Source organism: Pan troglodytes, chromosome 6 (assembly GCF_028858775.2).
Source record: "Pan troglodytes isolate AG18354 chromosome 6, NHGRI_mPanTro3-v2.0_pri, whole genome shotgun sequence".
Taxonomy (NCBI): Eukaryota; Metazoa; Chordata; class Mammalia; order Primates; family Hominidae; genus Pan; species Pan troglodytes.
In genome coordinates this window covers 74,169,128-74,185,424 of record NC_072404.2, presented here as the reverse complement: position 1 = coordinate 74,185,424, position 16,297 = coordinate 74,169,128, and the positions used below count along the sequence as shown (strand labels likewise).

Genomic DNA, 16,297 nt, shown 5'->3' with positions numbered 1-16,297 from the left:
GAAACAGGGTTTTGCCATGTTGCCCAGGCTGTGTCAGTATTTTCTATTTTAGCCATTCTAATAGATTTGAGTGATATTTCATGGTGGTTTTAATTTGCATTTCTCTAATGACTGAACAATGTTGAACAAGTATTCATATGCTTATTTGCCACCATGTCAATAACTGCAAGGGACCTGAATTTTGAGTTCTCCCTACTTAAATGTAGCAAGTTAGTCTCCATGGTTTCATGGATATTGGCCCAAGACATGAAACTCCTGGGTTGGAGGCAAAAGAGGAGGACACGGGTCACAGGACATCAGCAGAACCAGCTTCATGTCCACGTGGACTACCTTTGCCCTGTAAGTTCCCTGTGGGCAATGACACAAGTAGGAAATCCAAGCTCAGGGAACTCAGCTCTCATAAGGGGTGGCAAACAAATGTCTCAAACCTTTGATATGAAGGGAGACATTATATTTACTGTACTGGACAGTTAACAAATTGTCTTCTGCTGTGGAAGGAGCTATCATCTTTCTCTTGTAAGGATGTTCAATATACAAACATCTTTGACTGGACAGTATGTAGCAAAGGCTTCTTACGGAAATGTGGGACACCAGTATGTATATCTTCTTTGGTAAAGTGTCTGTTGAGATTTTTTGCTCATTTTTAAATTGGGTGGTTTGTTTTCTGACAACTGAGTTTTGAGAGTTCTTTATATATTCTGGATATGTAAGTTCTTTGCCAAATAGGTGATTTGCAATTATTTTCTCCCATTCTGTAGCTTGTCTTTTCATTTTCTAAACAGTTATTCCCAGAGCAAAAGTGTTTTGTTGTGTTGCCAAGTTTGGTATACAGGTTCTGTGGGCTGTGGCTTTAATGTCAGTATATTGTTTAGAGTTTTGTAGTGCTGTTTCCATCTGTTTCATGTATGTGCTGATCTGAGACCTGCATAGTGGTCTCTCCGTTAGTTCCAATTTGGAAACCTTTGGTATGGAATAGCGTCAGATCCATGCATATGCAGCCTAGGGGTAAGCCTAGAAATTGCTTTCTTGAGTTCTCCTCAGCAATTTTTCCCACACTTTTTGTTCTCAAAGGGCTCATATTTTCTTTCTTTTGTCCAGAAAACTGTGGATTTAGTTACTCCACTCTGCCATGTCTTTCCACCACTGCCTGCACATTTGAGACCAAGGATAGAGATTGGGAAAAATTGATAGTTCTCCTGCCTCAGAGTTTGGCTCCTGCACTCTCATTTCAGCCATAGCTGCAGACAAAGCACACGATTGCTGGGCACTGTGGCTCAAGAGAAGGAGGAGATGGTAAGTGGGGGGATCCCCATATTCTCTCTGGCTGTTAGGAATTCCCTTTCACATGCCTGGAGCCCGAACTAGTGGAGCTTTCTCTGTGCTGTGGGGCCCATTTCCAGGTCGGCTGGTGGTATTGAATGGGAGAAAGTGGTAATCTATTAGACGGCTGGGTGATACTTTCAATTCTGGTCTTCCCCACATCTCCATTTTGCTTTTCAGAATCCTCAAAAGTAGTGCACACTGCATACTGTCAGGTTTGATAGCTGGTGACTCTCCATCCGCACTTGGTAGCTTCGAGTTTTAAAAATCCATGATGATTTGACTTCCCACCTAACTTCTTTAGTTTACCTTCTGTCTATACTACATCATTCATATTTTACATTTGCCTTCCTGCTTCTGAGCTTTTTGTGAAAGGCATTCTTCCTGTCCAGAATATCCTTCCTCTTTCTGTCATGTTTCCAAGACCCTTTCAACACAAGGCTCTTTAAGGTCTATCACCAGCACCCCCAAGTGTGGTCTCTCTATACTCCCTAGGTCAGAATTTGTATGTGTGTTACTCCCCAACAGTTTCCTAACACTTTCCCTTTTTCCGCGTTTTTCAGTCTGGCTGTACTTTTGGTTATGAGCTTCATGAGGGCAAGGACGTGTTCTATCCGTTGCATCACCAGTGCCATCTAGCTTAATTCTCTGCACACAGTTGGCACTTAGTAAATGTTTGAGTTAAATTAATGAGACCTCCAAGATATAGGGCCTAATTTTATCTGCACATGTGAGTCTCTTGAGTGAATGCTGTAGAGTGCTGCTTTTTTACTGTGCTTCTTTGGCAGTTTGTTATTGTGGAGAAGAATGAGGACCATGTGGTTTCAGTTTGAAAGGAAATTGTTACATAGCGATTTACCATACAGCTGTGAGACTATGAACAAATGAGTTTAAATATTACACAGTGGAAAAGAAAACTGACTTTGGAAATTATGATATTACTTCAATTTTTTTCTCTTCTCTTCTTTCTGGACAAGGCCTTGCTCTGTCACCCAGGCTGGGGTGCAGTGATGTGATCATAGCTCACTGCAGCCTCCATCTCCTGGAGAGGCGATCCTCCTGTCAGCCTCCCGAGTAGCTGGGACTACAGGCATACACCATCACACCCCACTAGTTTTTGTATTTTTTTGTAAAGATGGGGTCTTGCTGTGTTGCCCAGGCTGGTCCTGAACTCCTAGCCTCAAGTGATCCTCCCACCTTGGCCTCCCAAAGTGGCATGAGCCACTATACCCATCGTGGGTTTGTTTTCTTTTACAGTAGCCATCCTAATGGGTATGAAGTGATATCTCATTGTGGTTTTGATTTGCATTTCCGTGATGATTAGTGATGTTGAGCATTTTTTCACATGTTTGTTGGCTGTTGGTATATCTTTGGAGAATTGTCTATTGAAGTCCTTTTCCCATTTGTTAACCGGATTATTATTATTATTTTTTTTGTTATTGGCTTGTAGGAGTTCCTTTATATTCTGGATATTAACCCCTTATTATATATGTGGTTTGCAGATATGTTCTCTCATTCTGTGTGTTGTTCCTTTTTACTCTGTCAGTTGGTTCCTGTGTTGTGCAGACATTTTAAATTTTGATGTAATTAATATATTTGTCTGATTTTGCTTTTGTTGCCTGTGCTTTTGGTGTCATATCCTAGAAGTCATTGCAAAATCCAGTGTTGGGAAGCTTTTCCCCTAAGTTTTCTAGTTTCCAGCCTTTACATTTAGGTATTTAATCCAATGTTAGCCCTTTCTTAATGGGTTCTGTGTATTTTCGGCAGGGAATAAGTCTTTAATATGACTGTTTCAGGAATTTACCATAGTTAACTTTTCCTTTTTCCTTCTTCCTTCCTCCTCTCTTTCCCTCCCTCATTCCCTCCCTCCTTCATTCCCTTCTTCCCTCTCTTACAGCCTGAAGATAATGGAATCACTCACTTTTTCTTCATAATTGCTAAGACTTTAGTTAGTAGAATGAAAATTCCTTTTCAACAGCACTTTGTTATTTGTTCATTGGTTAACAGTAAGAAGATGAGCCTTAAGTCTGAACGCTGAGGAATTCATGTGCATCAGTCGGACCTCCTGTGCAAGAAAGGATGTGGTTACTACGGCAACCCTGACTGGCAGGGTTTCTGCTCCAAGTGCTGGAGGGAAGAGTACCACAAAGCCAGGCAGAAGGAGATTCAGGAGGACTGGGAGCTGGCGGAGTGGTAAAAGGACTTAACTAGGGGCGGTTGAACAGTGGCATGACTGGATACATACTTCTGTCACCGTCCAAATACATTTTTTTAAATTTCTGCTTTGACCTATCAGCAAGTCAGTTTAAAATTAAGGAAAAGGATGTTTCCCCCTCTTCTTCTCAGTCAACCTTTAATGAACAGCTTTGAGTATTTTCTTCATTTTTTGTATGTCTTAACTTCTGATTATATTCTTTGGGTTGCGTTAATCTTAGTTCTCAAATGTAGACAATAAGCTCCTTGGAGTGGAAGAATGGAGATAGGCATATTTCCTGGTGAAGATTAAATGAGCTAATAAATATGATGTACCCAGTGCAGGGCTTGCAAATGGCACTCATCAAGCATTATTTCCCTCATTCTTTTAATATATTCAGCGTGGCATCTAGCTCAGTGATAAAACACAGTAGTAGAAATCTGTTGACTTGTATATATAGTCCTTGCATTATAGAAATTTAACTTTTCCTTAAAAATTAGGTTACTCAAAGGCAGTTTGTATTATCTGGAAATATAATGATGTTAAAAATTAAATAATGGGCCAGGCGCAGTGGCTCATGCCTGTAATCCTAGCACTTTGGGAGGCTGAGGTGGGAGGATCACCTGAGGTCAGGAGTTTGAGACCAGCCTGACCAATATGGTGAAACCCCATCTCTACTAAAAATATTTTAAAAGTTAGCCAGGCGTGGTGGTGTGCACTTGTTATCTCAGCTACTTGGGAGGCTGAGGCAGGAGAATTGCTTGCACCCAGGTATCGGAGGTTGCAGTGAGCTGAGATTGTGCCACTGCACTCCAGCCTGGGCGACAGGGTGAGACTCTGTCTCAAAAAAAAAAAAAAAAAAATTAAATGATGGGATGGCTACTGAGCATAGGAACTAATAAAATGCCATGAATAATGTTAATTCTTTGCCAGAGCATTTTAGAAATTCTAAAACTGCTTCAACAGAAGAAAGGCAAATGGAATTCTGCCAACTCTTCTTGCTAGTTTTTTTGTTTTTTCATCCAGTCAGCCAATATTTGTTGAGTGACTACTTTGCTGGCACCTGTGGTGAGCTCAGAGAATTAGAAATTACACATTGCTTTCAGTGACTGTGGTCATCAAAGAGAAAATTTTAGCCAAGAACATGAATGATCTCCTCAGGGTTTCCACTGCATGCCTGATGTTGTCAGTAGCAGATCCTGTTTCAAAAACAGAGTAGAGGCCACTAGGCACGAACTGCCTCAGCTTACTCCCCTCGCCACATAAAAATATACTAATACCTTTATATTAACTTCTTGTCCGTCCCAGAGAAAGAAGTGTCCCGATTCCATACTCAGACTTAGCACCTCCCCTGTGATTTTTGTTTCTATTTCTTACTGCTTTTAATTGTGACCCTGCTAAATCTCTTGGAAAGCTTGTAAAAGCAGTGATTGCTGGACCTTACCCACAGAGTCTCTGATTTTAGTAGTTTGGGAGTAAGACTAGAGAATTTGCATTTCTAACAAGTTGCCTGGTGATGGTGCTGCTGCTGTCTGGGGAACCACGCTTGGAGAACCACTGTCTTATAGATAGTGCTTGAGTTTTTTGTTTTGTTTTGAGACAGGGTCTTGCTCTGTCACCCCGGCTGGAGTACAGTGGTGCAATCTCAACTCACTGCATCCTCTGCATCCTGGGCTCAAGTGATCCTCCTGCTTCAGCCTCCCAAGTAGCTAGGACTACAGGAGCATGCCACCACGCCCAGCTAATTTTTGTATTTTATGAAGAGACAGGGTTTCACCATGTTTCCCAGGGTGGTCTTAAACTCCTGAGCTCAAGTGATTTGGCTGCCTTGGCCTCCCAGTGTGCTGGGATTACAGGCGTGAGCCACCGCACCCGGCCTGTGTTTGGGATTTATTACAGATGGTTCACATGCAGCTAATCCAAACCCAAATTTATTGCTTTTATTTATTATTCTCCGCATTCTGAACATTTTCCTCCTAACCCTTCTCCTGAGTCAATTAATGGCATCATTGTTTACCAAGTTAGCTAAAAAACCTTGGTTTCATTCTTGATTTCTCTTTAACCTCCCTTGGCACCTACAATTTGACCAAGTTCCATTTGTTCCAACTCAGAAAAGTCTTTTGCATTTTATCTTTGCTCCTCTTCTTTTCCAGGTATTTATTTTCTTTTACTTGAACCTTTATAATATACGCTTAATTCCTGTCCATTCTCTAGTTTCTCTATCCTTCAAGTTGTTCACATAGCTACCTGCATGATCTTTCTAAAGCACAGATCTGACAACAATAACTTTTGGGATTTGCAGTTTTTCTTGCTTCCCCACCACATGATGAAATCCAGAATAGGCTTAGCAATGGGCTTAGCAGTCAAGATTCCCTACCCTCTGGTGCCTTCCTGTGTATCCAGCATCACAGTTCATCACACGCCCAGTGCTCTGGCTACATTCAGCTTATTGTGAAGCAAACCACAGGCTTGCACATTTGTAGTTCCTTCTTCCTGGAATGTCCTTTCACTTAGAATCCTAATCATCCTTATCAGTCAGGCGTGGTGGTGTGTGCCTGTAGTCTCAATAACTTGGGAGGCTGAGGGATGAGAATTGCTTGAACTTGGGAGGCAGAGGTTGTAGTGAGCTGAGATCGTGCCATTACACTCCAGGCTGGGTGATGGAGTGACACTCTGTCTCAAAAAACAAACAAACAAAAAAAACAGAAACAAAAAAAGGATCCTATTTGTTCTTTAAGACTCACCCCAAACATCACCGTTGTAAAGCCTCATCAGACTCCTCCAGCAGATTGCGTTGTTCTTTCCTGTGTTTTCCCAGCACTCAATTTTTACTCTCTGATGTAGCAGCTGTCCCATTATATAGCAGTTGTTTACTTACCTTTTTGTTTGTTCCAAGCTTGAGCTTGTTAGGGAAAAGGACTAGACTTTATTTATTTCACTGAGCTTGTTGGGGAAAAGGACTAGACTTGATTTCTTTCATGTAACCTAGAGCAGTTGCTGAATGAGCATGAGAGGATCCCATTTGAAATCTGTAGTGCATGAAGAGCCGTCCATCCTGTAGCTATGTGAGACCTCAGACTGATTTGGCGTATTTAGTCTCTAGTTCTAAAATCTTTAGATCCTCCTGAATTAATGGAGTAATAACCTTCAGATACAGAGAAATCTTGGAGAATATCTAGATCATTCTAATCCTCTCTTGAATTGCAGACTCCAGCGGGAGGAAGAAGAGGCCTTTGCCAGCAGTCAGAGCAGCCAAGGGGCCCAATCCCTCACATTCTCCAAGTTTGAAGGAAAGAAAACCAACAAGAAGACCCGCAAGGTTACCACAGTGAAGAAATCTTCAGTACGTCTTCCAGGGTCGGATCAAAGAAGGGTAATGTTCTGATACTCTTTTTTTTCTTCTCTGCCTGAGTGAGACACAGAGGAGATCCCCAATGCTCATAGGCGCAGCTTTGTAATTTCTGTCAACTTTTTGAGAACATCAGCTCAGATTTGACACTGAAATTGGGCTTGAGGGTCAGACAATATATGAAACCAATACTCTCTTTAGTTGAAAGACATTGTGTTTTAGAGAAATTTGTTTACTCTGTAGGAGGAATAAAGAGAATTGAAATAGATAGTTTTGTTTATGAAATTCATCCCCATCCAAATGACTATCTCTTTGGATGTTTTGGGTTTTGTGCCTTTATTTGTGGATCCTGGTTTGTTCTGTGGTATAATACCCTCACTGTTCATAGCTTGTCAGAAATGGTGATTTCTAGGCTTGAAAGTCATCTGAGAGAGAGATTTTCTGCCCGAGAGCTTATTTGAGAGACAGCTTGTGTCTTGAGAACATATAGGAAAAGGCCCACATTGGGCTCCTGGAGGGATGAAAGTGAGCCATAGTAGCTATTTTCCAGTGCATGGATTTGTATGTAGGTGATCATATTCACCTGGCTTCTTAAAATGCCATATGACCAGCAAGAAGATTGTCATGTAAGTCACAGTTGTTCTATAATTGAGCAGACAAGCCAGTTGAATGGCCCAACATGAAGCAAGAAAAGAATCTCTGTGGTTAGGCCTCGGTCTCTGAAAATTTATGTTGGTACTCAGTTATACAGTTAATGTGAAATGATGAGGGAGACTGGGAACCAACACTGATGCTGTCAGAAGACCTGTTCTCTGGGAGCCCCCTCACTTGCTCCCCAGTTCCTACCCTGGGGTAATTGTAATGAGGTCTCCCCTGGAGGCAGGGGAATGAATAATAAGACACTGTTACCCTTAAGACCCTTGCCAGTCTTCTAGGTTTTGTGACTTTTGCTGTTTCCTTTTGTTTTATTATAAGGAAATAAAAGGAAATATTGCTTGCCAAAAACACAGTTCTCTTTAAGACATTGATACCAGGTGCAGTGGCTCATGCCTGGTAATCTCAGCACTTTGGGAGGACACGATGGATGGATCACCTGAGCTCGGGAGTTTGAGACCAGCCTGGGCAACATGGTGAAATCCCATGTCTACAAAAAATACAAAAATTACCCGGGCACAGTGGCATGATTACATGATTAATTTGAAGTTGTTTCTTGGTTGGCTGCCAGTTTTAGCTATTTTGTCTCTACTAAAAAGGGGGAAAAATTAGCACCTGCCAGAGATTAAATAAGAATGTATTCAGCTTATGATTTATTTATTAGGAGGTGAAATTTTCAGGTGGTTAGTAAGGTGACTTTGGAGTCACTCTTGATTTGAGTCCTAGCTTTGTCATTTACCAGCTTTGTGACCCTGGGCGGACTAACCAAGTCTTGTCCACACTGAGGGACAGTAATACCTATCAGAGACATTTGATGAGGATTCAATTAGTTGACATATGTAAAGAGCTTAGCACAGTGCCCGACACACACAGTAGATCTCCAGTAAGTGTTAGCTTTTTTAAAATGCAAGTTATTCTTCTGATAGAATAATCTTGCAGGGAGCTCAAGGCCATTTATTATTAACATCCTTCATTCCTATTTAGCTTAAAGTCTGTTTCTTGATGATATGTAGTGAAATGGTAAGTATGATAACATGAAATAGTAAAAAAAATCATCGAATTATCAGCTCTAATAGCCTCATTTTGCAGATGATAATATGAAAGTCCATAAAGGTTAACTAATTTACCCAAGGTTGAACGATGAGTTTGTGCATGAGAACTCAGGTTTCCTAACTCCTGGGTCAATATTTTTCCATTATATTCCTTTATTCAATGTGTATACTTCAGAAACCCAGGTTATTTAATGTATATAATAAATAGTAAATATATATATATAGTTAAGTTTCTGTTACTTAAGTACATAATTGTCATTTATATTCACTGACTCTCCTTGGTGGTTTTAAAAACCTGTGTCCCAAAAGCCTCTGTACAGTGTGCATGATACTATGGAAAGAAGATTTACAATTTAGTGCCGAGTCTGTACTTTAAAAAGAAACGGAGTTGGGTACAGTGGCTTGTACCTACCTATAATCCCAGCTACTTGGAAGACTAAGGTAGGAGGATTACATGAGCCCATGAGTTAGTGGCTGCAGTGAGCTGTGATTGTGCCACTGTATTCCAGCCTGGGCAGCAGAGTGAGACACCATCTCTAAAAAAATTAATTAGTTAAAAAAAGAAACAATCCAAGTGACTTTTATTTTAAAAATGTGTATGCAGAATGGTTTTTACCTTTGTTCTTGTTTCCCCCCACCCCGCATCTTTTTGAATGGTAGATTTGTACTTTCTATTTTTTGTTCTTTAGTTGCTTTTTGTCAGTAGAAAGCTTTGGGGATAAAGATCTTAAAGTATTTGAAAATTTATGTTAGAAGAGAAGATTCCATTATGTCTTTGTTTCACAGATCACTTAATATAACTTAGCCAGGTAAATTTTGCATTTCACACTGATTACTTGTTTGGCCATCGTGTTTGGATAAGGTTAGCCTAAGTGCAGTTTTAATGTATTGGGTCTAGACTAGAAACAGACTTTTTGGATTTTGTATTCTTGATCTTCTTTAGTCCGTGATGCCCTTGCTCTTGGTATTTTGCTTGTTTCTGTTAGTAGCATAAAGGAAAGCTTTTCGCCATACAAAGCAGCTTGGTAGCAGACAAAATACAAATAACCTTCTAAGGAATTTGAAGAATATTTTCACATTTTTTTAGAGTTGGATTCACTTTCAGAGAAAGTAAATGGAATATCTTGACTGTAAAGACTTAAAGTGTTTTAGTCTCCACAGTCATGGTGAGTGAGCTGTATAGAGGAAGTCATAGTGGTTGGCCAAGCTGAGATCACTTGCTTATACATTCCAAAGTGCCCTTTTCTTTCAGAACTCCTATAATCTTGTCATCCCAAGTAGAATCTTGTGTACCTCTTTCACAAACGGATCTAAAGACAGTGATCCTCCAAAGCGTATCTTTTCTTTTTTAGAGTTAAAATACCAATACCACCCAGACCTTAGATTCTAAATAGTATTATTCATTAAAGTGAGCCAGGGCTTCTTAGAGAAATGACTGATTCTGGGGCTGGGGCAGGGAAAAAAAGGCCCCTTCAATATTTTGGTTACATTTCAGAAGATCTAGAAGCCAGCTTGGAGGGGTTTCCACTGGCCAAGTCTGGGATAATTTGAGTGTCAAAATAAACAAGGACAATAAGGCCGGGCACGGTGGCTCACACCTGTCATCCCAGCACTTTGGGAGGCCAAGTTGGGCAGATCACCTAAGGTCGGGAGTTCGAGACCAGCCTGGCCAACATGGTGCAACCGCATCTCTCTTTTTTTTTTTTTTTTTTTTTGCACAACCCCATCTCTACTAAAAATACCAAATTAGTCAGGTGTGGAGGTGTGTGCCTGTAATCCCAGCTACTTGGGAGGCAGAGTCAGGAGAATGGCTTGAACCCAGGAGGTGGAGATTGCAGTGAGCTGAGATTGTGCCACTGCACTCCAGCCTGGGCAACAAGCGAGACTCCGTCTTAAAAAAAAAATAAAGTGAAGAAATCAATAAATAAGGACAATAAATGAAGTATAACTGAACAAAATCATAATCCGTGTGTTAATTTAACTAGTAAAATAGAGAAATACGGCTGGCACAGGGGCTCACGCCTGTAATCCCAGTACTTTGGGAGGCCGAGGTGGGTGGATCACCTTTGGTTGGGAGTTCGAGACCAGCCTGACCAACGTGGAGAAACCTGTCTCTACTAAAAAAATACAAAATTAGCCAGGCGTGGTGGCAGATGCCTGCAATCCCAGCTACTGGGAGTCTGAGGCAGGAGACTCGTTTCAATCCGGGAGGCGGAGGTTGTGGTGAGCCGAGATCATGCCATTGCACTCCAGCCGGGGCAACGAGCAAGACTCCATCTCAAAAATAAAAAAAATAAAATAAAATAAAATAGAGAAATACACAAATGAGAGGTTATAGTCATGTTAGTAGCAAAAATTGATTCAGGTAAAGTTTATCTGGGTGCTAAATCTGGGATGAGGGGAGGGAGTTTCCCAGGAAACAAGTTATGAACATGATCTCAAATTCACTGCCTATGAATTATTTATGTGTTTATTTATTTTTCTTTTTTTCCTTTTTTTGTGGAGACGGGAGGTGGGTCTCACTGTGTTGCCCAGGCTGGTCTTGAACTCCTGGCCTCAAGTGATCCCACCACTGCAGCCTCAAAGTGCTGGGATTACAGGTGTGAACCACCATGCCCAGCCAGATTATTTATTAATTATAAATAGAGAAATGGTAACTATAAAATGGGGATGTAGGAGGCAAGGATAGATGTCATGTGTGCTTCCAGACATGACACTTTGAGAACACAACATCATTTATGAAATACCTAAGCCGAAAATTTTTAACAACCTGAATCCAGTCATGAGGACACCCAATCTAAATGGCATTCAACAAGATACCTGGCCTGTGTTCTTCAGAAGTGTCATGCTGAGAGAAACAAAGGCTGGGAAAATTGTGAACTGCTCATTGTGAACAATTGAGAAACTTGGAATATGGATTTTCAATTGAGTAAAAGTATTGTATCAATGTAAATTTTCCTGAATTTGGTAGCTATCCTGTAAGGTACATAAAACAATGGCTTAATCCCTTTGCATTGCTATAGAAGAATACCTGAGGCTGGGTTACTTATAAAGGAAACAGGTTCATTTGGCTCACAGTTCTGCAGGCTGTGGAAGAAGCATGGAGACAGGCCAGGTTCAGAGGCTCACGCCCGTAATCCCAACACTTTGGGAGGCCGAGACGGGCAGATCACTTGAGTCCAGGAGTTGGAGACCAGCCTGGCCAACATGGCAAAACCCTGTCTCTATTGAAAATACAAAAATTGGCCAGGCATGGTGGCCCATGCCTGTAATCCCTACTACTCAGGAGGCTGAGGCAGGAGTATCACTTGAACCTGGAAGGCAGAGGTTGCAGTGAGCCGAGAATGCGCCGGTGTACTCCCGCCTGGGCTGCAGAGTGTGAGACTCCTTCTCAAAAAAAAAAAAAAAAAAAAGAGAGATTGGGCTATGGAAGGCTTGATAATCATGGTCTACTTGCTATTCCTGAAATACAAGCTTTGTTTCTGTATTAAAAACATAAGGTGCAGCTTGGTCCAGTGGCTCATGCTTGTAATTCCAGCATTTTGGAGACTGAGGCAGGAGGATCGCTTGATCCCAAGAGTTCAAGACCAGCCTGGGTAACATAGTGAGATTCCATCTCTTAAAAATAATAATGATTAGCCGGGCTAGTGCCTGTAGCCCCATCTACTCTGGAGGCTGAGGTCGGAGGATCATTTGAGCCTGGGAGGTTGAGGCTGCAGTGAGCTGTGATCGTGCCACTGTATTCCAGCCTGGGTGACAGAGCGAGACCCTGATTAAACAAACAAACAAAAACGCAAGGTGACTTTAAGTTGAAGAGCAAGCACTTGCCGTTTGAGCCTTAGCCAAAACTATGAACTGTAATGTGGGTGAGGTTGTTCTTTTCCATATTTCCTTCTTCTTCACTTCTTTCACCTTACACACTGAATCCCTATTGGCTGTTCAAACATAACTAACCTCCTCCCTGTGTACCAAACACCTGAACTGTCTCTCACTTTCCCCTCTCTAATCCAAACTTGTGGCCTCTTAATAGGGGTTGATTTTTAGGAAGCTTAGAGAAAAACAACAAAATGTTGATTTTAGTAACTTGTATGATCATAACTAGCTAATATAATTAATCTTCATTTACATTTTAAAAGGAGATTTTTTTTCTTTTTTAAGCAAAAGTGTCTCTTTGGAAAAGTATGTGTGGGAGGGAAGCATGTTGTAAGCAAAGCAATAAAGGAAATGAGTAGGGTTTTCCTGTCTTTGACTGGTGTACAGACCTCCAAAGTCAGAGGGATTGGTGTTATTCTAAAAAGTCTTCAGTCCTCTCTGGCTTACTGAGGTAGTTATAGCATAGTCAACAGCTCAGGCTTTGGATTTAAGTGCACAGACCTGGGTTCAAATTCCAGTCTTTATAAGTGACTGCAACATTATTCAAGTTACTTAACATATTCAAGCCTCAGCTTCCTCATTTGTAAATATCATAAGTATACTACCTGATAGACTTGTGAAGATTATACAAAATAGCATTGTAAAAGTACCTAGTGCATAATAGACATTACCTATATGTAAGTTTATACTACCATTATTATTTTGTCAGATGGAATATGTATTACGTTTTTATTGGGTTGAGTGTTCTGTCAATGTCAGGTAGATCAAGTTGGTTAATAACATCATTCAAGTTTTCTGTCTTTACTGACTTTTTAAAAATATCTCTCTGTCAATTACCAAGCGAGGAGTATTGAAATCTCCAAATATCATTGTGAATTTGTTTCTCCTTTCAGTTCTATCAAATTTTGTTTTATGTGTTTTGAAACAGTGTTATTAGTATATACAAATTTAGGATTGCTGTGTTTTCTTGAAGAATTAACCTCTTTTTTATGATGAGATACCTCTCTGTGTTCTTGATAATATGGTCCATGTTCTTAAGTTTACTTTGTCTAACATTGGTATAACCACTTAAGCTCTATTTCATTGTTTCAGAGTATCCTCTTCCTTTCATTAGTTTTTAACATATTTGTATCTTTATATTTAAAGTAAATTTCTTACAGACAACATGAAGTGAGGTCTTGTTTTTTAATCTAATCCGATAATCTCTGACATTTAATCAGACTGTTTATAGCATTTATAATTAATGTGATTTTTGATAAGGGAAGTTTTACCCCTGTCATCTTGCTCTTTGTGTTTATCTCATCTTGTCTTAGTTCCTTTTCTCCTCTTTTCTTGCCTTCTTTATGACCACACCTTTACCTCCACTATCAGCTTGTTAGCTACACCTCTTTGTTCTGTTTTGTTTTGTTTGGTTTTTGTTACCGGTTGTTCTGGGCTTTACAGAATACATCTTTAACTTACTTACCTTCAAGTAATATTTATACCACTTTACAGAAAAAAAATTTTTTAATAATAGTATTATACGACTTTACATATAAGAATCTTAAACAGGATTCTTATATTTCTTCCTCCCGTCCTTCGTGCTGTGGTTCTACGTGTTACTTGGTGGTTCTTTCTCTCATCTTGGGTAGTTTCCTCATACGCATGTGTAGTACTCAGCCACACTCAAGGGAACCCTCTGCAGATACCTGGAGCTTTTTCTGTTAGCCCTCTCCCCTCCATAGCGTTTGCATGATATTTTGCCATGCAAATTCTGGTCACATTGGCCTCCCTGAACTCCAAATGCTATCTCCTCAATTCAGCAATTCAGCTAAGCTGTGTTTGAGTGGCCTCTCCCTATGCCAAGACTTTAAAACTCTCCCAGCAGTGAGCTGGGACACTGTAGGACAGACTGTGTTTGTTTCCTGTCTTTCAGGAGTTAATCTGCTGTTTACCTGTCGTCCAATGTCTGAAAACCTTTCTTTCATATATTTGACATTGCAATTGTTAAGATAGTAGGGTAAACCTGATGCCATCAGATTATTCCGTCATGACTAGAAGTGGAATTATCTGACAGAGAAGGATTTTTGATAAAGATTTTTTTCCTAATCATACAGATGTCAGCACAATCTTTGGTTTTTTATTTACATAAAAAATATTTTAGAAAAGATGTTGCTCTTTTTGTTTTGAATTAGATTGTACATGATTTATTTATGTGCTTAAAAAAGTAGGTAGTATATCCAAATGACTCAAACGTAACAGATACGGTTAGAAGTTTCCTTTCTACTTTGTCTCTCGCCCATCTAGTTCCTAAGTACCACTGCTATTGTTCCCCTACTTTCTTTTTTTTTGAGATGGAGTCTGTCTCTGTCACCCAGGCTGGAGTGCAGTGGCGCAATCTCGGCTCACTGCAAGCTCCGCCTCCCGGGTTCATGCCATTCTCCTGCCTCAGCCTCCCGAGTAGCTGGGACCACAGGCGCCCGCCACCACACCCAGCTAATTTTTTGTATGTTTAGTAGAGACGGGGTTTCACCGTGTTAGCCAGGATGGTCTTGATCTCCTGACCTCGTGATCCACCCACCTCGGCCTCCCAGAGTGCTGGAATTACAGGCGTGCGCCACTGCGCCCCGCCTATTGTTCCCCTACTTTCCCAGAACTTTTGTTATTAGTTTCTTGTGTATCCTCTTTCTGTGCTTTTATTCTAATTTATAAAAACGCATATTCTTACCCCACTACCCCGTTTTATATAAAACATAGCACAGTGTACATACCTTACTTTTTTTTTTTTTTTTTTGAGACCAGGTCTCACTCTGTCACCCAGGCTGGAGTGCAGTCAAACTCCTGGGCTCAAGCGATCCTTCTGCCTCAGCCCCTCCAAATAGCTGGCACTATAGGTACGCACTACCATGCCTGGCTAATGTTTTTACTTTTTGTAGAGAGCGCATCTCACTATGTTGCTAATTTATGTTTTTGCTTCCAATACATTTATGAGCTCTTTCCATATCAGTACACAAGAAGCATACTTTTTAATTTTAAAACCCTACGGCATTTTATTTTATGGATTAAAGGATAATTTATTTAGTCCCTCAGTGATGGCCAGTTATTTCCAGTCTTTTGCTATTACCAGTAATGCTAAAATGTACATATTTCATTTGGTACATGTAAGATTTTATTAGTAGAAAATTTTGGAGAAATAGAAATGTTAGGTCAGGCACAGTAACTCACACCTGTAATCCCAGCACTTTAGGAGGCCGAGGCTGGTGGATCACCTGAGGTCGGGAGTTCAAGACCAGCCTGACCAACATGGAGAAACCCCTTCTCTATTAAATATACACAATTAGCCAGGCGTGGTGGCACATGCCTGTAGTCCCAGCTACTCGGGAGGCTGAGGCGGGAGAATTGCTTGATCCCAGGAGGTGGAGGTTGTTAACCGAGATCGCGCCATTGCACTCAGCGTAGGCAACAAGAGTGAAATTCCGTCTCAAAAAAAAAAAAAAAAAAACTCCTGAAGATCAAAGATTATAAGGAATTACTCTGAGAGCGAGATGCAGTGTTTTGTACCTGTAATTCCAGCACTTTGGGAGGCTGAGATAGGAGGATCATCTGAGGTTAGGAGTTTGAGACCAGCCTGGTCAACATGGTGAAACCCTGTCTCTACTAAAATACAAAATTAGCTGGGCGTGGTGGGGCATGCCTGTAATCCTAGCTACTTGAGAGACTGAGGCAGGAGAATCATTTGAACCTGGGAGGCAGATGTTGCAGTGAGCTGAGATCCACTGCGCTCCAGCGTGGGTGACAGAGTGAGAATCCGTCTCAAAAAAAAAAAAAAATTTAAGAAACTGTAGAATAGGTAGGTTAATATCTTTAAAACATACT

At 40.7% G+C, this 16,297-nt stretch overlaps 1 pseudogene; it reads left to right on the top strand.

The window, feature by feature from the left end:
- Positions 1 to 16,297, top strand: part of LOC104007274 (rab5 GDP/GTP exchange factor-like) — a 72,118-nt pseudogene that overhangs the window by 25,796 nt on the left and 30,025 nt on the right.